Consider the following 21983-nt stretch of genomic DNA (forward strand, 5'->3'; position numbering starts at 1 on the left):
TCGGATGTATTTGTTACATCGGACTGGACCGATATTGACAATTGATAAGATAAGTAAACATACTGTTATTATCTATTCTAGTCATATCATATAGTTGACCATAGGTCAATTCAATCTCAATTCTAAGTGGTTAGTATTCTAACTGATTGTATTATTTGAGTTCTTTGACTTGTTCGTTACCAACTTACCATACGGACTGGCCCATACTTACATCTTGGGAACTCGATAGTATAATTGAGTGGGGGTGTTAATCATAGATATGAACATCTATAGCTTCTGATGAAGAAGTGAAACAATGGTTTCCTTTTAGTTTGGTTCAAGGTGTTAAATGATAGAGATCTCATTTCAGTAATTAAATTAGTTTACTGAAATATCATTTACAAGGAACTAAGTGTTTTAAGGATAAAATACAATGAGGGGTAAAACGGTATTTTAGTCCCATCTCATTGCAAACCGTCTATAGAGGATTAAGTGAAAATAATGGTTGTAACAGTGGATAATTAATAGCGTATCTATATTTGTTATAGAGCATTATATGAATTCAAGAGTGCAATTCCGAGTCTATAGTGGAGTCGCGAGGAATTAATAAGTTAGTAAATTTATTTGTTAGATTTATGATAACTTATTTAAGCTTGATTTCATATGCCAATGGTCCCCATTGTACCTTGGATAAAATCATCTAGATAGTCTCAATTAATTGATTTAATCATCAATTAGAATTATCAAAGTTGACTAAGTCAATTTTGGATAGTTTCACAAAGTTATGTAATTTTGAGAAGAAAAGAGAAATTATGGCAGATTTATTAATTAAGATAAATTGGTATCTAAATTAATAAATAAGTTTAAATCAAGGTTCAAATTATAAATAATTAATTTGGTAAATGATTTAAATAATTATTTAATTAATTAAATCAATAGAAAACAATACAGGCCTTGATTTTAAGTCCAATGGGCTTATAATCAAATGGGAAATTTCACGGGCCTAAAGCCCATGATAATTTCGACCTAGGGCTTCAAATTGGCTATTATTTTATTGATTTTTTAATTAAATTAAATAGCCTATTTGAGTCTATAAAAGGAGTGCTTAGAGAGAAGTCATCAGTTTAGATTTCTGAGACGACAGATAAGTTTAATCACTAGTTTTCTGATAGTTTTAGATTCTCTCTAAACACAAGTCATTTTCTAAGTCTCTTTGTTATTTTCTGTTCTTCTCTCTGTATCTATCTCATGTGTTGAGAATTGCCCACACTAGTCTAAGTGATTCTAAGGATACATTGGAATACTGTGAAGAAATTAGAAGAACGATTCAGTTTCTTGATAATACTCTGCGACAGAAAGGATACAACAGTTAGAGAAACTGAAGGAAGGACTCTTTCATTTCGCTGCGTATACTGTAAGTATTCTTATCTTTGTTTCTCCTTGAATTCAATTTTAGAAACATGTTTTAGGTTATCTCATATTAATTTGTTTAATATTAGATCTACATGAAAATAAATAAAGATCATGTATAAGTTTTCCTAATACCAGTTGCATTAGGTGACCTCAAACGAAAGCCAATGTGCAAAGTCGTACTCACTCTATTGTACTTTGACGACTTTGACCATGAGCACTCGTAGAAATTCAAACAACACTATGGTGTCTGCTACATTTGGAATAGCTTGGGCACCTCCGGACACGTTCATATGGTCCATGATACCGCCTAATTACGTTAGGTGACCTTGAATGGAAGACAATGTTCAAAGTCAGACTCATTTTTTAATGATTTGAGTACTTTGACCATAAGCACTAATAGCGAGTCCAAGAAAATTATGGCCTCCACACCATTTGTTATAGCTAGGCCACCTCCAAACATGTTCATATGGTTCGAAATATCCCCTAATTATGATAGGTGACCTCGAAAAAAATCCAAAGAACAAAGTTGGACTCGCTCTATAGTGATTTTACCACTTTGACTGTAAGCACTCATAGTGAGACCTAGAACACTATAGCCTCCATTACATTTAGAATAGTTTGGGCACCTTTTGACAGGTTCATATAGTCCGACATACTATCCCCCAGTTGCGTTAGGTGACCTAGAATGGAAGACAATGTGCAAAGTCGGACTCGCTCTATAGTGTGTTGTCCACATTGACTATAACCGCTGGTAGCGAGTCGTAGAACACTATGGCCTACGCTACATTTGGAATAGCTCGGGAACCACTGGACACATTATTATGGTCCTAGATAACCCCCAGTTACATTAGGTGACATCGAATGGAAGCCAATGTGCAAAGTCAGACTCGCTCTATAGTGATTTTACCACTTTGACCATAAGCACTCGTAGTGATTCCTAGAACACTATGTCATCCACTAAATTTGGAATAGCTCGGACACCTCCAGACAAGATTTTATGGTCCTAGATAACCCTAAGATATGTTAGGTGACCTCGAATGGAAAACAATGTGCTAAGTAAGACTCGCTCTTTAGTGATTTGACCACTATGACCATAAGCACTCGTAGCAAGTTCTACTACACTATGGCCTCCACTACATTTGTAATAGCTCGGGCACCATCCAACATGTGGATATGGTCCGCAATACCACCCAATTATTTTAGGTGACCTCAAATGGAAGCCATTTTGCAATGTCAGACTTGCTTTATAGTGCGTTGACCACTACGACCAAATAAATCGTAGCGAGTCTTAGAACACTATGGACTTTGTTGCATTTGGAATAGCTTGGGCACCTCCAGACACATTTTTATGGTCCTAGATACCCCTCCAGTTATGTTAGGTGACCTTAAACGGAAGACAATATACAAAATCAGACTCCCTCTTTAGTGATTTGACCACTTTGACCATTAGCACTCGTTGCTAGTCCAACAACACTATGGCCTCCACTACATTTGGAATAGCTCGGGCACCTCTGGATACGTTCATATGGTCCAAGATACCACCCAATTATGTTAGGTGACCTTGAATGGAAGACAATGTTCAAAGTCACACTCGTTTTTTAATGATTTGACCACTTTCACCATAAGCATTAAGAGCGAGTACTAGAACACTATGGCCTCAACTACATTTGTAATAGCTAGGACTCCTCCAGACACGTTCACATGGTCCGAAATATCCCCCAATTATGACAGGTGACCTCGGACAGAAGCCAATGAGAAAAGTCGGACTCGCTCTATAGTGATTTGACCACTTTGACTATAAGCACTCGTCTTGAGTCTTCGAACCCTGTGGCATCCAGGACATTTGGAATTGTTTGGGCACCTCTGGACACATTCATATGGTCTGAGATACTACCCCCCAGTTATGTTAGGTGACCTCGAACAGAAGACAATGTGCAAAGTCGGACTCGCACTATAGTGTGTTGACCACATTGACTATAAGCACTCGTAGCGAGTACTAGAACACTATAGCCTCCGCTACTTTGGAATAGCTCAGGAACCACCGGACACATTTTTATGGTCCTAGATAACCCAAAGTTATGTTAGGTGACATCGAATGGAAGCCAATGCGCAAAGTCGGACTCGCTCTATAGTGGTTTGACCACTTTGACCATAAGCACTCGTTGAGAGTCCTAGATCACTATGGCCTCCACTATATTTGGAATAGCTCGGGCCACTCCAGACACATTTTTATGGTCCTAGATATCCCTCAGATACATTAGGTGACGTCGAATGGAAGACAATGTGCAAAGTCAGACTCGCTTTTTAGAGATTTGACCACTATGACAATAAGCACTCGTTGCAAGTCCTACAACTCTATGGCCTCCACTATATTTGCAATAGCTTGGGTACCTCCGGGCACGTAGATATGGTCCGAAATACCCCCCAATTATGTTAGGTCACCTTAAATGGAAGCCATTGTGAAAAGTCAGACTCGTATAGTGGCTCCTAGAACACTATGGCCTCGAGCACCTCCGGACACGTTTTTATGGTCCTAGACACCCCTACAGTTACGTTAAGTGACCTCGAATGGAGGACAATGTGCAAAATCGGACTCCATCTATAGTGATTTGACCACTTTGACCATAAGCACTCGTAGCGAGTCCAACAACACTATGGCCTCCGCAACATTTAGAATAGCTTGAGCACTTTCGGACACGTTCATATGGTCCAAGATACCACCCAATTATGTTAGGTGACCTTGAATGGAAGATAATGTTCAAAGTTAGACTCGTTTTATAATGATTTAACCACTTTGGCCATAAGGACTAAGAGTGAGTCCTAGAACACTATGGCCTCCACTACATTTGAATAGCTAGGCCACTTCTAGAAACGTTCATATGGTTTGAAATATTCGCCAATTATGATAGGTGACCTCGAACAGAAGCCAATGAGCAAAGTCAGACTCGCTCTATAGTGATTTGACAACTTTGACTATAAGCTCTCGTAGTGAGTACTATAACACTATGGCCTCCAGTACATTTGTAATAGTTTGGGCACCTCCGAACACGTTCATATGGTCTGAGATATCGCCCCCCAGTTACATTAGGTGACCTCAAATGGAAGACAATGTGAAAATTCAGACTCGCTCTATAGTGCGTTGACCACATTGACTATAAGCTCTCGTAGCGAATTCTAGAACACTATGGCCTCTGCTACTTTTGAAATTAATCGAGCTCCTCTAGATACATTCTTATGGTCCGAGATAACCCTCAATTACATAAGGTTACCTCGAACGAATGCCAATGTGCAAAGTCGTACTCGCTCTATAGTTTTTTGATCACATTGACCATAAGCACTCGTAGAGAGTCCTGGAACACTATGGCCTCAACTACATTTGGAATAGCTCGGGCACCTCTAGACATGTTCTTATGGTCTGAGATACCCTCCAGTGATGTTAGGTGACCTCAACTGGAAGCCATTGTGCATAGTCAGACTCTCTCTATAGTTATTTGACCACTTTGACCATAAGCACTCGCAGCGAGTCCTAGAACACTAAGGCCTTTGCTACATTTGGAATAGCTAGGGAACTGTTGACGTTGTTTTTCATCAACGTGAGAACATAAGAGCATGGATTCAAGAATAGAGATATAATCAAATAAATAACACCGTATTTTAGAGTGGTTCGGCCCCAAAAAGATGACCTACGTCCACTTAGTCACTTTTATTAATATTTGAGCTTGAAGAACCATAGTTTTCGGAAAATTTGCATCGCCGGTTGTTCTATAGTCCTACTTCGCTTTACATTACATAAGGACTGTGTATACAAGAATGATCATTTGGCATTATGAATTGCCTTCCCCCATTTCTATCATATATCCTTTTATTTATAGTGAGGAGTTTAGGGTTACAATTAGATCATGGGCCTAAGTTATTGGGCTTGACCCGCAAATAATACATTACAACAGAAATACAGTTATATTTTGATAAATGACAACTCTTTTAGCATGGATGTTGTGTGTTGAATGAATAGGATCCTCCTGTTAGCGTGTAATTGTTTCCCTTGTGCGAATAGAAGTTGAGGAATACGGCTACGTGACCAAATCCCTTCTGTTAGCACTTAGTAGTCTGCTTTGTACTCTGTGAGAGTAGGAACGAATTCACATTGCATGAGACCAGGAACCATTTGAACTGCGTGAGAACAGGAACCATTTGCACTACGTGAGAACAGGAACTATTTTTCACTTCGTGAGAACAGGAAGGCAAAGTGTTCTGTTCATCATCCCTTCATAATTGCTATTTTTTTCATTGTCATAAATGTCCAAAAAATGGGTATAACAGGAACCACCAAACACATTATTATGGTCCTAGATGTTAGGTTTTATGCCTTTATAAAACCATGTCAAACATGTAGCACGATTTCATATTATCAATAAAAGTAGTAGAAATCATTTAGTTTGACAACCGTGTTGCTTGCTTGTTTTATTACATGATTATTGAAATAATACAAACATTTATTAAATCTCAAACATATGGATATTTACAATTATAGTGACTAGGTCACAATGGATTATAGTTGTAATTATATGTTCAAAAGAACGAGTCCTAAGATTAGACTAGTGCATTGGATTTTCACTAATTAGGCAATCTATGATATGATCTACTTACATATTCGAGGTGTGATGTCTTGTCCAAGGCATTGACCAAGTAGATAAGATCAGATGTATTTGGTTACATCGGACTAGGGCCGATATTGATTATTGATTGATAAATAAGTATCTTTGTTATTGAATCTAATCAATGTCACTACGTTAACCATAGGTTAAGTCGATCTTAATTCTGAGTGATAATATTCTGTTAATTATATTATTTAAATCTTTTGATTTGTTCGTTACCAGCATACCCTACGGTCTAACCCGTAGTTACATCTTGGAGATTTAGTAGTACAATTGAGTGGGGGTATTATTCATAGATATGAAATCTATAACTTCTGTATGAGAAGTGAAAATATGATTTCCTTAATTGTTTTGTTCAAAAGGTTAAATGATTGAGATCTCATTTCTGTTATTAAGTTCACAGAAATATCATTTATAAGGAACTTAGTGGGAGTTAAGGATAAAATACTGATTAGAGGTAAAGCGGTAATTTGCACCCATCTCATTAGTAAGTCATTGATAGAGGATTGACTAACTGTAATGGTTATAATAATGGATAACGTATTTATGGTTTTGAAAATACGTTCTATGAATTCAAGAGTTCAATTTCAAGTCTATAAGGAGTCACGAGGAATTAATAAGGTAGTGAAATTATTCGTAAATAAATTAACGGTAACTTGTTGGAGCTTAATTTCATGGATCTATGGTCCCCGCATCACCTCTGAGAAAATCATCTAGAATGTCTCAATTAATTGATTTAATTATCAATTAGGATTTTTAAAGTTGACTAGGTCAATTTTGGAAAATTTAGAGAGATATGAGATTTAGAGAGTAAAAGAGAATTTTTGGGTAAATTTATTAGTATTGATAAATTGGTGTCAATATAAATAAATAATATTAAATCAAGTTTCAAATTATAATTAGTTAATTTGAATAAGGATTTAATTAATTAATTAAGAAAAATAAATAAATAAAAGGTTTTGAATTTGGGCCCAATAGGATTTAAATTCAAAGGGTAACGTTGAGAACTACCCACTTTTAGGAGTATTTAACTAAAATTAGACACTAAATATATTTAGTTAAACTTTACCCATTATTATCATGAGACTTCCCCAATTACCTTTATTTGTGATAATAGTTCTAATTGTTGTTGTAGTGTGTATTATATGTGTCATATTATAGTAAAATTAGAAATACATTCTAATTGTAGTGTGTCATATATATGTGTGACAACTATATTTAGAAGATTGTATTTAATCTATTAAAAATTATTCTTTAAAATGTAAACATCAATGCTTAAAATCTAAACCACAAAAAATAAAATGTAAATCATAATCCTTTAAAATTTAAATATCAAGACATAAATCTAAACCACGACCCTTTAAAAAGTTTAACCTCAATGCTTAAAATCTAAACCACAATTATTCAAAATATAAATCACAAAGCTTAAAATATAAACCACAAGCCTTAAAATTTAAACCACGACTCTTTAAAATTTAAACCATAAGACTTAAGATTTAAATCACGACTCTTTAATATTTTAAAACAAGGCTTAAAAGTTAAACCACTAGGCTTAAAATCAAAACCACAATTATATAAAATATAAATCATGATCTTTTAAAATCTAAATCGCGACTCTTTAAAATTTAAACCACTTGTCTTTAAAATTTAAACCATGACTATGTAAAATTTAAACCATAAGATTTAAAATTTAAATTACGTCTCTTTAAAATTCAAACCGCAAGGGATAAAATTTAAACCACGACTCTTTAAAATTTAAACTATAGGGCTTAAAATTTAAACCACGATTCTTTAAAATTTAAATCACAAGGCTTAAAAGTTAAACTATTTGGCTTAAAATCTAAATCATGACCATATAAAATATAAACCACAACTCTTTAAAATTTAAACCACTAATCTTTAAAATTTAAACCACAAGACTTAAAATTTAAACAACAAGTCTTAAAATTTAAATCACAACTTTTTAAAATTTAAACCACAAGGCTTAAAATCTAAACCATAACTATATAAAAACATGATCCTTTAAAATCTAAACTACGGCTCTTTAAAATTTAAACCACAAGGCTTAAAATTTAAAGTACGAGGCTTAAAATCTAAACCACGAAGCTTAAAAGTTAAACTGCAAGGCTTAAACTCTAAACCACAATCATATAAAATATAAATCATGTTCCTTTAAAATCTAAACCGCGACTCTTTAAAATTTAAACTACTAGTCTTTAAAATTCAAATCACAAGACTTAAAATTTAAATCACAAGACTTAAAAGTTAAATCACTAGGCTTAAAATCTAAACTACAATCATATAAATATAAACTATGATCCTTTAAAATCTAAACCATGACTCTTTAAAATTTAAACTATTAGTCTTTCAAATTTTAACCATAAGACTTAAAATTTAAGCAATGTTTCTTTAAATTTAAACCACAAGTCTTAAAATTTAAGTCACAAAACTTAAAATTTAAATATGACTCTTTAAAATTTAAACCATAAGGATTAAAATTCAAACCATAAAGCTTAAAATTTAAACCACGACTCTTTAAAATTTAAACCAAAAAATTTAAAAGTGAAACTACTAGGTATAAAATCTAAACCATGATCATTTAAAATCTAAACTACGTCTTTTTAAAATTTAAACTATAAGGCTTGCAAATTTAAATCACGACTCTCACGAGGCTTAAAATTTAAATCACGTCTCTTTAAAATTTAAATGACAAGACTTAAAATTTAAACCACAGTTCTTTCGAGGCTTAAAATTTAAACCCAACTCTTTAAAATTTAAACCACAAGACATTAAATTTAAACCACAACTTTTAAAATATAAAACACAAAGCTTAAAAGTTAAACCACTAAGATTAAAATCTAAACCACGACTATATCAAAAATAAGCCGTGATCCTTTCAAATAAGCCAAGAATTGGTTGGCTGGTACACTAAATTTATTGATGAATTCAAGAGTTCAATGGCGTGTTCTAGCAATAATCATCACAAAGAGAAGGCCAAATGGATTTTTTCTGCTAGGATACGAACGAATACAAAATCAATGTTGATAAATGGAGTAATTGCCCATAAATCAAAACTTTTTAATTTTTTTTCCAGAAACATTTCCTAGTGTCACATTTGATTTTTATATTTACTATCTGATAAATGTTCAGATGCAGGAGCTTTTAATCATTTATATTTAGGTTGTTTACAACTGAAAGTAATATTTAGGTCATTAGGTGTTGTTGGGAGTGAATAAGTACTTCTCAATGGATCCTCCAGGCATAAGAGAAGGGCCATTTCAGGCACCCTCTTCGCCACCTTAAACCCCCATTCCAAGGTAAAGAAGACCTAATTCAGCCATTGCTTTCTCCCTCCTCTAAGTGTTTTCATGCCTTTCATTACCACCATTCATAAATAATTTAGTCACCTTTCTCCAAGTAAGCAGAGAGGGTCTTTATAGTCTGATCAGCAGGTGCCCCAACCTTTACAAGCATTATAACAACTCGAGGCTTTTGAATTGAGTTAACAAAAGATTCAGGGTCATGGAAGCCATATACAGGAAGGTCACCTTCTAGTTTTGCTCTTTCAACAGTCTTATCAACTTTGGAGGTAGTTATATTGTAAACAGAAATTGGAAATCCTTTTTCTGCAATGTTGAGTGCCAAGTTTTGGCCCATGACAACAAAACCAGCAAGGCCTATTTGAGTAGGAGTTGAAGGGGGTGCCATCTTTTTCCCTGCACATATTTTGAAATAGCTCTTAAGACAACGTTTGTTATGGCAATAAAGAGATCTGAGAACCATTGAAATATATAAAAAATAATTAGATGATATCAAACAAAAGTCACATTTTCATGTCCATAAAAAATAGAGTTTTAATGAGCTACAAAACGAATTGAAAATAGTGAGTCTCAACTAATATAATAAATCAATATGACAACATCTTGGCTTTTCACTAAAATAATAAATCTTTGTCTCCTACCAAGGTTTTAACATCGCTTCACAAATCACAATCTTTAAGATGGAAAAAGTTCTAAAAATTGCAAGGTAAACTAGAAGATCAGTCGGAATCATAAACAAAATTAGTTGACCTACACCCTTCATTAATGAATACGAAAAAAGTAATCTAGAAGACTGTATGCCCTGATTTTCCACGGGCTATTAGCGAGCTGAGATATGGCCTAATTATATCAGCCACATGGATACCACATGGCCGGAGCTGTTGTCGTCAGGTCCTACCTCTTTAGCTCGAGGTAACCAAAGGTTTACCAAGATTATTTAAGGGCCGAGTCAGGAAAATAAAGACCGCAGGTCAAGAAGGTGTCCAACTCGAGGCACAAGCTGGAGTTGGAAGCTGTGACCCTTTATAAAGTCAACCACGCAATGTAAACGTGCATATATCAGACATCACGTGTCTGATATATCCCTGAATTCTCGGACATGCCGCATGAACGTGCGTGTTCAGGCACCCACGACTGGGTTGGGTCGTGCGGCCCATTATCCCCCTTTCCTATTGATTAGACCACACTTCATTTGTCAAGGTTTAGGGAATTAATCATGAATGTCACAGAAGTGACATGATGGGTAAGAAGGTCAAGGGATGACCCCCCTTACCAACTCCCAGGTGCCCTCTCCTATAAATATGGAGACCCTGAGAGTTGCAAAGGGTTGGATTCTATTGTGTAACGAAATACCCTGTAAAGAATACCAGAAATATAGCAATAATATTGGCTGGTGGAGTAGAAGGATTTTAACCTTTGAACCACCTAAAAACGTATTTGTGTCATCAGTCCATTTTAAGATCATTCATCTATTTCGGTTCATTATTCATCACTAATCTCTTTCTCTTATTTTCTTAATTACCTATTGGCGAAGAACCGCGTCAACAGTTTGGTGCTTTCATTGAGAGCTAGTTAGATTGGTGCTATCGCAAACATCCAACTATGGTGACCACTCGATCAAGACACGGTAACGAGGCGGAACAACATGATGGGCAGGAGGCCCATCATGCCGCCATCTCCGGTGAGCAAAACCTTGAAGTTCAGCAGTGGTCGGGCAAGCAGCCAATAGGCCAGGATGAAACTGGAAGTTCGGCACTCCGGCCACCTAATCCAAACCCGGATTTTTACACGGCGGTAAAGATGGAGAATGCTCAGATGAGGAATCAGCTTGCGAAAGCTAGTTAGTAGATTAAGGAGGTGTTGGCCCGATTACCCCCTCTTACAACCGATGCTAACGTCGGAAAGAGGCAAGGCGAGACTCATAAGTCCCGCCGGGTTAATCGGTCCAAGCCTAGCCACTCGGCCAGACCTCCGACGTCCAAGTCTACTCCCTCATCACACCGCCGAGAGGCAAACTTCGAAGAACTACCCAGGGCCGAACAACAGTATAGCCGCTCGGTCCGAATTTCAACTCCCAGATCACAGCCAGCCTCGAACGCGCCCAGGAGGGCTCGAGGGAATTCTAGAAGGAGATCCGGGGAGGGCTCACAACGACAGCCCGTCCCAGCCAGCCGTCCTGCGCCTCGTCCAGATCGCCAGGCGCAAGGGCCGCAAGTTGGCAGGGCCGAAAGGCCCCCACCTAACCTGATCCGCCCTGACAGAACCAGGATTGCATCCCCGGTCAGACATCCTCCTTCACCGATAAGATATCCGTCTCCTCCTCGGCCTATCTGAGATATTCCAGCTTATGGGAGCATCAGGAGAAACCCGCCATCCGCAGGACCTTCCCATCATAGCAGGGCGCCCAGAGGAAGCCCAGATCCTCACCCCCAGAGGCGGGCTCCGAGCTTCTCTAATGGGAGCTACTGGACCGGAAGTCGCTAAAGTGACCTTTCTGGCGGAGACTTGCGCCAATGCCTAAGCTCGGCGCAAAGTCCTCAAGCCACCCCAAGGGGAGACCTACGAGATCGCCTTAACTCTCATAGGGGTGACCCAGTAGGAGGTGGCAACCATGCTCGCTCGAGGGGAGACCTGTCCGAGGTACGTAACAGCGGAATCACCAAGGAGATCAGGACAAAACCCTTGAGCGCCTGGCTCAGATGGAGGAGCTAATGAGGAAGCTCCTGTCGGAGAAAGAAAAAGACGAATATGATTTGGGGGACGAGCTTGAGCTCTTCGCCCCCAGCATAGCAGCAACGGCATACCCGCCTGGTTTCCGTATGCCGCACCTGTCCAAATTCAACGGAGACGGAGATCCGTCAGATCATCTGGGTATGTTCAATACCCTGATGATGGCCCACAACATTGGCCCCGAGCTGAGGTGTCTGATATTTCTCTCCACACTGACTGAGCCAGCCAGACAGTGGTTCAAACAAAACAAGAAGCAGTCAATCAGCTCCTGGAAAACTTTCTCTGCTGACTTCAAAAGAGCCTTCCGAGCCTCCCAGGCTGCCCGCGTCAAGGCCGACTCCCTGGCTAACATGAGGCAACAACCTGACAAGCCTTTGAAGGGTTACCTGAGTAGGTTCGCGAACGTCACTACTCGGGCCAGAGACGCAGATGACAGCTCCAAGCTCATGGCTTTGAGGACTGGAATCCTCGTCGAAGGGGGACTCTGGAATGAAATACAAAGGAAGGGAGTCAGCTCAGTAAAAAAATTCCTAAATAGGGCCCAGGGGTGGATCAACTTGGAGGAGGCCCAAGCCTCAGCTGCAGGAACTAGCCAGGTCCTTGAGCAGCCCGCTGGAGTGGGAAAGGAGGTCGTGACAGTGACCTAGAACGTTACACAGAATAACCAGTTCGGTGGAGGCAAGAGGAAGGCGGAGCTGATCAGATTTCTGCAGGATAACCTAGATGTGTTCGCATGGTCACATGAGGACATGGTGGGAATCACTCCAAATGTCATCATGCACACCCTTCATTTGGATAAGAGCATTCCTGCAAAGTCCTAGAAACAGAGGCGCCTAGGAACAACTCGGGCTGAGGCCTTAGAAGAAGAAGTAGCCCGGCTCAAGAAATGCGGCTTTATCCGTGAGGCCAAGTTTCCGGTTTGGGTCGCCAATCCCCTGTTGGTCCCAAAGCCCAACGGGAAATGGCGGACCTGCATTGACTTCTCCGATCTGAATATAGCTTGCCCCAAAGATTATTTTCCCTTGCCAAGGTTTGACCAATTGGTGGACGCCACGGCGGGGCACGAGCTCATGTCCTTTATGGATGCATACTCAGGCTATAATCAGATCGCCATGAACCTGGCGGACCAGGAGCACACCAGCTTCATGACCCCAACTAACGTCTATTGTTACAAGGTCATGTCGTTCGGACTGAAGAACGCCGGTGCTACATACTAGAGATTAGTGAATAGAATGTTTGCCAACCAGATCGGGAAGAACATGGAAGTGTACGTTGATGACATGCTGGTCAAGTCAAAGACTGTAGATAACCATGTTTCCGACCTGGAAGAATGCTTCAAGATACTAAGAGAATACGGCATGAGGCTTAACCCTCAGAAGTGCACTTTCGGGGTCGCGTCTGGAAAATTCCTGGGTTTCATTGTCAACACTAGAGGAATCGAGGCGAACCCCGATAAGATCAGGTCATTTCTCGAGCTTCCCTCACCCAGGTCGCGTAAGGACGTTCAAGGCCTGACAGGAAGGGTGGCAGCCCTTAATCGGTTTATTTCAAAATCCACCGACAAGTGCTTGCCATTCTACAACCTGCTCGGAGGAAATAAGAAGTTCGAATGGACAGAGGAGTGCGAGAGTGCTTTCCTCGACCTAAAGGCACATATGGCTGAGTCTCCCGTATTGTCCAAACCAAAGGAAGGAGTGCCTCTTTTCCTTTACCTAGCTGTCACAGAAGATGCAGCTAGTGCCGTATTGGTCCGTGAAGAAGATCGGGTTCAAAAGCCGGTCTACTACATCAGCAAGAGACTTCTCGGGGCCGAATCCCGATACCCGTTGATGGAAAAATTGGCGTTCTGTCTTATCACGGCCTCTCGAAAGCTCAGGCCGTATTTCCAGTTCCACTCAATACACGTCATGACCGATCAACCTTTAAGGCAGGTTTTGCAAAAACGTGAAGCATCGGGATGCCTGTTGAAATGGGCTATCGAACTCAGTCAGTTCAAGATTTTGTACACCCCCCAAACTGCTATAAAGAGTCAGGCCCTGGCCGATTTTGTGGCAGAATGCACAGGATTCAGGGAGGATCCTGTGGAAGGGTCACCCCAGGTCACCTCGACCCAGGCGTCATGGAAGATCTTCGTGGATGGCTCATCTAATGAGAACGGATCCAGGGCTGGAATCATTTTGCTATCCCCAGAAGGGCATAGATTCCACTCGGCTTTGAGATTCGGATTCAAGGCCTCCAACAACGAGGCCGAATACGAAGCTTTGCTGGTCGGGCTAAGGATAGCCCAGGAGCTGAAGGCTAGCTTCGTTCAGTGCTTCAGCGATTCCCTGCTCGTGGTAAATCAGGTGCTAGGTGAGTATCAAGCACGGGGGGCCAAGATGGCTGCTTACCTGGCCAAGGTAAAAGTCGAACTGTCCGCATTTGAACTAGGCTCAATCGAGCAGATACCTCGAGAACAAAATGCTAACTCAGACGCCCTCGCCAAGCTCGCTACCTCCGGGGAGACGGAGGCTTTAGGGCTAGTACTGGTAGAGTTCTTGGAGAAACCAAGTATAGAAGAGGTCGGGGCGGAGGTCGAGATGATCGACCGACCTGGATGACCCCCCTCCTTGAGTATCTCACCAAAGGGAAGTTACCCGAGGGGCGTAATGACGCACGACGGGTACTGTATCAGGCTCCAAGGTATATGATAGTAGATGGGGTGTTGTACCGACGTGGGCATTCCCTACCTCTCCTACAGTGTGTTGTGCCAGGCGAAGCAAAGGCCATCCTGTAGGAAGTGCACGAGGGTTTTTGCGGAGATCACACTGGGGGGCAAAGCTTGGCCCTAAAAGTCTTAAGGAAAGGGTATTACTGGCCCACTCTATCAAAGGACTCGATCTCATACCTCAAGAAATGTGACAAGTGCCAGTGATTTGCCACAGTTGCCCGAGCTCCCCCAGTCGAGCTGAAGATGATCTCGCCCCATGGCCATTTTCGGTCTGGGGAATCGACTTGGTTGGCACCCTCCCTACTGGAAAGGGCGGGGTCTGCTACGCTGTGGTGGCCATCGACTACTTCACGAAGTGGGCTGAGGCAGAACCTTTGGCAACAATAACTTCCAAGAAAGTCCTCGACTTCGTGGTCAAGAGCATTATCTACCGATTCGGGCTGCCCAAGAAAATCATATCTGACAATGGGACTTAGTTCGACAGCGACCTCTTCACTAAATTTTGTGAAAGGTACGGAATTGTGAAAAGCTTCTCATCTGTGGCCTATCCCTAGGCAAATGGCCAGGTCGAGGCTGTCAATAAGACGCTAAAGGTGAGCCTTAAGAAGAGACTAGACGAAGCCAAGGGGGTCTGGCCAGAACAGCTCCCCCAGGTTCTGTGGGCATACCGGACCTCGCATCGGACTCCTACGGGTCATACTCCTTTCTCTCTCACTTTTGGGAGTGAAGCAGTCCTCCCTGTCGAGATTAAGATATCTTCGCATAGAGTCCAGGCGTATGACCAGGACCGCAACCACGAACATTTTACGCGTCCCTTGACCTGATTGATGAAAGACAAGAAGATTCGCAGCTCCAGCTCGCGCATTACCAGCAAAAAATCACTCGTTATTTCATCTCAAAGGTCAAAAAATGCGCCTTTAGCATTGGCGACCTGGTCCTCAGGAGAGTCTTCTTAGCTGGTAAGGATCCCAAAGATGGAGTATTGGGACCGAACTGGGAAGGGCCATATCAAATCACCGAGGTCATTAAGGAAGGAACTTACAAATTAGCTTGGCTCAATGGAGAAGCAGTCCCACGAACCTAGAACGCTATTCATTTGAAGAAATATTATCAGTAGCACCCTTGTAAGGCTTAAAGGCCACTTTTTTTTTTAAGCAATGAGAATTAAATCTTTGTTTATTATTGTGTATATTTGTCGGTGTAATCTCAAGTAACCACGAAAGACCCTTTCCTAGTTACTTGGGGGGCATATGGTGCCTGGATATAACCAGGTCGCCTCAAAGGCTTAGAAGTTTATTCAAATTGATTGATCGTTGTTTTTCTTAAAAAACACGAGATATTGATAAAGGATTAACGCGAACTAAGTCTTATCCTGGATATAACCAGGTCGGCTCAAAACTTAGAAGTTGATTCAAATTGATTAATTGGTGTTTTTCTTAAAAAGCACAAGATATTAGTCAAGAATTAACACGAACTAAGTTTTCAAACTAACGTCCTGGGCATAACCAGGTCATAAAACTTAGAAGTTAATTCAAATTTATTGATCGATTTTTTTTCATAAAAAGCACGAGATATTGATAAAAATTAACATGAACTAAGTTTTTAAACTAATGTCCTGGACATAACCAGGTCCTAAAACTTAGAAGTTAATTCAAATTGATTGATCATTGTTTTTCTTAAAAAGCACGAGATATCAATAAGAGGTTAACGCGAACTAAGTTTTTAATGCAATGTCCGGAATGCAACCGTGATTTATCTTAGAAGTTGGGTCAAGATTGGCTAACATGTTTTTCCTAAGAAAAGTATAAAAGCATCAATCATAGCACCAACAAAAAGAAAAACCTCGAGGTGGAAAAAAGAAAAGTGTATAGAAGAAAAAATGGATAAAGCCAATTGTCTCGAGGTGGAAAAACCTCATACAAAAGTTAAAAAAAAATAATAATAATAAAATTATTCGAAAAAGAAATGCCCTAGGCCCCACCGGGCTGCTCCGTTGAGGTCGCCGTCTCACCCTCCTGCTCGGCCGCTGTGGAGGTCTCCCCGGTCTCAGAGGGCGCCTCTTGCTGAAGACGAGCTCTAAACCCCTCTAGGAGGGGCTCCCAGACATCCGCTCCTAGAAAGGAGAAGTCGCCATCCGGGTTGAAAACCCAGCAGTGGTATAGCATGTCCTCCATGGCGGAGCTGGAAGCTGCCTTCTCCGTTTCCAAGGCGGCCTTGGCCTCCGCAGCCTCGGTTTTCACAGAGTCTAGCACGGCCCGGGCAGCCTTGGCCTCCTCGAGTTCGGCCATTACAGCGGTTAGGGCGGCCTTGTTAGCCTCGTCCTATTGCAGCTAGGGACGGGACGCGTCCAGCTCAGCCCGCGCGGCCGCCAAGGCATCCTTAGCCTCCTGTTCTTGCTTTGGGTAGTCTTTAAGGCGACCAAGGTAGTCTGCTGGGTGGCCAAAACAGCCTGATGCTCGCCCCTCATGTCCTCGAGCTGAGCCTTGGACCTGGATATGCTCCGGTGAAGAGCCAAGACACCCTACAAAGCAAAGATGCAACTGCCTTAGGAAAAAAATAGAAAGAACGTGCGATGCATGACAACCAAAGAGTACAAAATGTAAAGCCAGCTTACCGTTAGAGCCATTCCCAGTGAGGACTCCATCACGCTCTTCGGGCTCCTTGTTTTGATCGCCCGCAGGTCCCTTTCGGTGGCGCCGTAGTAGTGGTCGACGGTGTAGGTCGTCGTCTCGTACACCGTCCCCCGAAAGATGTCAGGAATTTTATCCAAGGCCTGGGGGTCCACCGGAATGCGCACCTCGGGGGCTGCGGTTGCCAAAATACCGGGCTCCGCCCCTATATCCCGAACAAAGGCGGGAGCTCGTGGAGGGGGCGGGGGCATCTTCTCCACTGCGGCAGGAGGTGGAGGTACCTTGGCCTGGGCAACTGGGGTCTGGTCTTTCCCCTTTGCAGGGGACTTGGATGGGGTCCCAGCAGCTTTCTTCGCCAGCCGGAGCTTCTTCATTTTGGGCCCAGAGGCCCCAGCAGAAGAGTTCCCTCCGGTGAACATAGCTCGCAGGTCTTTGTTCCCGGGCTGAGACATTTCCTCTGGCAAAACAAAGACAACATTAGTATACAAGTAAGCATTTATGCAAGAACAAAAATAAGAGGAAAAGAGAGGAACTCAAGTATATATATTGAAAGGGATCCTACCCCCGAGCTAGAAGAGGAATCTATGGTCACGACCATCGACCCCGGAGCTCCTGTGGGGGAATCTAAGACAATGACTTCGCGAGCTGGAACAGGTTCTGGGTCTGAATCTGGTTCGGCACTAGACTCTTCTACATACTGCCTAAGACTCGGAGCTACACTACCCTCCCGAAGAGAGGGCCACGACCGGAGATTAGTCCCATACTCCTCAAAGAGGGCCGACCTAAAGGCTAAGGTGTTGTCTACGACTACAGTACCCCTAGGGCGGCTACTCTCATAATCCAACACGAGCCGGTAGACGCACTGGAGTAGAGTTATGTCAAGGTCTGGGTCATTTCGATGGCGTTGGATGGGCTGGTTGGGATTAAACCTAGCTAACTGAGGATCGGCGATGGCCCTATCTAAGCCCCTGAACATGTAAGGATTACCTTGCCCAGAGGGACCTGCGGCTGCTCCGGACAGGATCCTCTCCTCGTCCGTTCTTTGGGCGACCTCTAGCGCCCGCTTCCTCCTCGTCCTTATGAGGGGCACCTCGTCCTCCTCGTCCTCATCCTCTCCTTCCCCCGTGGCCTCCTCCTCGGAGATGGGCCTCATCTCGCGAGCTGGGGGAAGCCCTCGGGGTCTCCTCAGGGCCAAAGTCTGGCCTGGAGAGATCAGTTTTCCTGCCAACATCGTCTCGTCTGTCACGAGCTGGCGATAGTCCTTTTCACTGGGGGCAGACCCGCCAGTGTCTCGTACTAACTCCCGAGGATCACAGACTTGTCTGTCCTCGCGAAAATGGCTGTAGAATTGTTCTAAGTCAGAAACTGATAAAGGGGAGCTAATCAATACTTAACTTACGAGCTAAGAGTAAAAGGTACTTACAAGGATGATTGAAGTAATGAAGTTCGCAGTTGCGAAACCCCTTGGACATAAAGAACTGGTCTTTGAAGTCATTGGGGTGGCTGGGCAGCTCCATGACCGCAGCCGTGTTTGGGAAGCGGGTCAGGTAGTAGAACCCGTCGCCTCGCCCCCGCTGCTCCGTGCTGGCCTTGAGGCAGAAAAAATATAAGATGTCCGCCGGAGTGGGGACCTCCCATTCCTGTTTCAGGAACAGATATCTCAACCCCGCCAATAACCTGTAAGAGTTGGGGGGGAGCTGGAAAGGAGCCAGCTTCACGTAGTTGAGGAAGTCAGTGAAGTATTGGTCCAGCGGGAGGAAGGCCCCAGCCTTGAAGTGCTCGTCACTCCAAGCCGCGTATTCCTCGTCGAGCGGCGCGCAGCTTCGCTCACCTTCTAGGGGAGGTCGGCCGATTAGGGCGCCCCTCCCCAGCTCGATGTTGTGGGAGAGGAATATTTTATTCACTCTCCCCTGGTCAGTGATCTTCGAAATGATCCTCTCGGCCTCGAAAAAAGAATCGGGAGCCACCTCGAGCTCCTGCTCCACGGCTGGCCCAAAGACGGGGATTGGGGAGTCTGTCATCACCTCCTTTCCTTTGGATTGTTGGGAGGATGAGCTGCCTGCGTTCTTCTTAGGAGCATTCTTCTTGGGTCCCATCTGGTCGCCTAGCGAACAAAAGAAGTAATTTTAGAAAAGGCGACCTAAGCATAAGAAAGGATCTGAAGAGAAGAGTTTCCTTTGCACGGGCTGAGGTAAGCTCAGCCCGTGGAGAGTGAGACCACACAGTTCTATGAACACGCGCCTGTGCTCCCAACAGATACCCGATTACTCAGAATTCATGTGTCAGGAGGGTCAGGATAAAAGTTTGCTTTGGAAGGAAAGTTTCAGTAAGCAAGAAGTGCAAAACCGCCTGTGAAGCGTGTCCCCTAAGCTACCCGGTTTTGCAACCAAAATGCTGGATATTTTAAACAAGCATACCAAAAAAAAAAATCCTACCCAGAAAATTTCCCCAGAAAACGCACCCTATGAACCATGCTCCTAAATGGTTTTCTTCTACAATCGATGCCCTAAAATAAAAACCTACACCCTCCATACTCACAAAAACCAGCAGAATATTGCATGCAGCTACAGTAACTATTTACCTAGGCTACAGTGAAAAGAAAATTTAAAGCATGCACAGTCAGAAAACTTAAGAAATGTTTTGCTGTGGGGGAGATGAAGGGGTCGTCTGGGTTGGGGCCTCGACGGGATAACTGGTACCAAAACCTTAAGGGAGCCCTTACACCTGATCTTCTGGAATGCTGGGAACGGTAACCGAGAAAAAAATAGGGTTTTTTTAGGGTGAGAAGAGAGAAGAAGATGGGAAATTTAGAAAATTTTCAAATAAACGTGTGGCCCATACGTAAGGTGGCCACCCCTTTTATATACGTGAAAGGCCACGTGAGGAGGGCTGTTGGATTGCCCTGATGTGGGATCCGAGGCTCTCCACTCGAAAGGTGAAACAACGGCTGAGTATAGGCTAGGCCATTTAATGCGGTTCTCGGAAGACGTACCGTCACCAACCACGATGCTCCACGTATTCGGTGCTTGCGTAATAGGTGGAATATGGAGAGTCCATGGAGAAGCCTAAAAGCCCCCACTGTGGCCCCAGATGATGTCGTGTGCCACGAGCAGAGGCTTGGGGGCAAATGTACGCCTTGATTTTCCATGGGCTATTAGCGAGCTGAGATATGGCCTAATTATATCAGCCATGTGGATACCGCATGGCCGGAGCTGCTGTCGTCAGGTCCTACCTCTTTAGCTCGAGGTAACCAAAGGTTTACCAAGATTATTTAAGGGCCGAGTCAGGAAAATAAAGATCGCAGGTCAAGAAGGTGTCCAGCTCGAGGCACGAGCTGGAGTTGGAAGTTGTGACCCTTTATAAAGTCAACCACGCAATGTAAACGTGCATATATCAGACATCATGTGTTTGATATATCCCTGAATTCTCAGACACGCCGCATGAACGTGCGTGTTCAGGCACCCACGACTGGGTTGGGCCGTGCAGCCCATTATCCCCCTTTCCTATTGATTAGACCACACTTCATTTGTCAGGTTTTAGGAATTAATCGTGAATGTCACAGAAGTGACATGATGGGTAAGAAGGTCACGGGATGACCCCCCTTACCAACTCCCAGGTGCCCTTTCCTATAAATATGGAGACCCTGGGAGTTGCAAAGGGTTGGATTCTATTGTGTAACGAAATACCCTGTAAAGAATACCAGAAATATAGCAATAATATTGGCTGGTGGAGTAGAAGGATTTTAACCTTCAAACCACCTAAAAACGTATTTGTGTCATCAGTCTATTTTAAGATCATTCATCTATTTCGGTTCATTATTCAGCACTAATCTCTTTCTCTTATTTTCTTAATTACCTGTTGGCGAAGAACCGCGTCAACAAAGACCTTAGACCACCAGTTAGAAATCCAGGGATAATTTTAGGTTATTGAACCAAAAATAGTTTCCAATATTTAATTTTATATTGCTGTAACAAACAATACAAAATTCATATGTTTCATTTCTTGTGCTAGCATTTCATAGTTCGTACTGTCGAACATTGAACACTAATAAGAAATTATATTGAAATTTTCCTATAAAATACCACCCATGTAAGACCCTATAACCATGTAATTTCAAAACGAAAAAAAAAAAATCTATCTAACAGGTATGTTTCTAGCTTATCCTGATGGATCCTGAAGAACTATTGCCCCACCTAAAATGGGATAGCTTTATAAGCCATCAAGCTACCAACCATCAGGGAATTTAGTGAATTTGAAGCCAAGAAAATAATTTCCCATGAAACACTAGTGAATTTTAAGTTTATTGCAGAGCATTTTAATTAATCCTTATCGAATCCAAACCCCATAACTCGTGTTGAATTAAAAATGTCGCAAACAACCTCTACGTCTCAAAATGAATTGCATTATAAAACAATGTTCTAAACCATGTTAGAAAGAAAATAACAACAGGATAATATTCAAAGAAAACAACAGTGGATTTCATTTGAAAAGATAGAGTACCTCATAATTCAAATTTACAGCATGAGAAGAAGGCATTACTCTCATT

The sequence above is a fragment of the Humulus lupulus genome, chromosome X (assembly GCF_963169125.1).
Source record: "Humulus lupulus chromosome X, drHumLupu1.1, whole genome shotgun sequence".
NCBI lineage: Eukaryota > Viridiplantae > Streptophyta > Magnoliopsida > Rosales > Cannabaceae > Humulus > Humulus lupulus.